Below are 1,484 nucleotides of genomic sequence, written 5' to 3' on the forward strand. Positions count from 1 at the left end.
GACACTGGAAACGTTTAACGTTAGAACCTTAGCTAGTGAAGCTAGTTTAGCAGTGCTGTTAGAGGAGCTAGAGGGCATGAAATGGGATGTCATAGGGCTTAGTGAGGTTAGGAGGCCGAATGAGGCATATACTGTACTGAAGGATGGGCATGTACTGTGTTATCGAGGTTTACCAGAGAGGCGACAACTAGGAGTAGGTTTCCTTGTCAATAAGTATATAGCGTTTAATATAGATGAATTCTATAGTATTAACGAGAGGGTTGCAGGCATCGTAATTAGGCTTAATAAGCGGTATAAACTGAAGGTTGTACAGGCCTATGCCCCTACATGTAGTTATGATGACCACGCAGTTGAAAGCTTCTATGAAGATGTAGAATCGGCAATGCGAAAAGTAAAAACGCAGTATACTGTACTAATGGGCGACTTCAATGCCAAGGTAGGGAAAAAACAGGCAGGAGACAAGGCAGTAGGTGACTATGGCATTGGTTCTAGGAATAGCAGGGGGGAGTTACTAGTTGAGTTTGCAGAGCGCAATAACTTACGAATCATGAATCCCTCCTTCATCAAACGGAAGAACCGGAAATGGACATGGAAAAGTCCTAACGGAGAGACTAAAAATGAAATCGACTTCATAATGTGTTCAACCCCCGCCATTGTGCAGGATGTAGAGGTAATCGGGAAAGTGCGATGCAGTGACCACAGGATGGTGAGGTCCCGAATTAGCCTAAATCTGAAGAAGGAACGCAATAGATTAGTAAGAAAGAAACCCATCAACGAATTCGCGGTGAGGGGGAGGGCAGAAGAGTTCAGGATCTCGCTACAGAATAGGTATTCAGCTCTAGCTGAGGATGGCGACATTACCCTAGAGGCAAGGAACAATAATTTCAGAAATATCATTACTGAGTGCGCGGTAGAGATAGGCGGTAGGACACTTAGAGAGGATACCGGTAAGCTGTCTAAGGAGACGAAAGATTTGGTTAAGAAACGCCAGAGTATGAAAGCTTCCAATCCAACAGACCAGATCGAATTGGCCGAGATATCAAAGCTAATCAATAAGCGCAAGGTGGCCGATATAAGGAAGTATAACATGGTCAAAATTGAGCATGCTGTAAAAAACGGGGGAAACCTTAAAGCGGTAAAGAAGAAATTGGGCATAGGCAAAAGCCAGATGTATGCGATAAGGGACAAGGCGGGCAACGTCATCACTAATATGGACAAGATAGTCAAAGTAGCAGACGAGTTCTATAGAGATCTCTACAGTAGCTAAAGTAGTCAGGACCGTAATGAGATTGGCGGTAGGGAAAAACAGACGTTCCACCAGTGACGAAGGACGAGGTCAAGGAAGCGCTAGAAACTATAAAAAGGGGGAAATCAGCTGGAGAGGATCAGATAACTACAGATTTGCTGAAGGACGGGGGGGATATCGTGCTAGAAAATCTGGCCACCCTGTATACGCAGTGCCTGGTGTCATTGACGGTACCGGA

The sequence above is a fragment of the Amblyomma maculatum genome, chromosome 10 (genome assembly GCF_055883805.1).
Source record: "Amblyomma maculatum isolate TAMU_Amacu chromosome 10, ASM5588380v1, whole genome shotgun sequence".
NCBI classification, from domain to species: Eukaryota; Metazoa; Arthropoda; class Arachnida; order Ixodida; family Ixodidae; genus Amblyomma; species Amblyomma maculatum.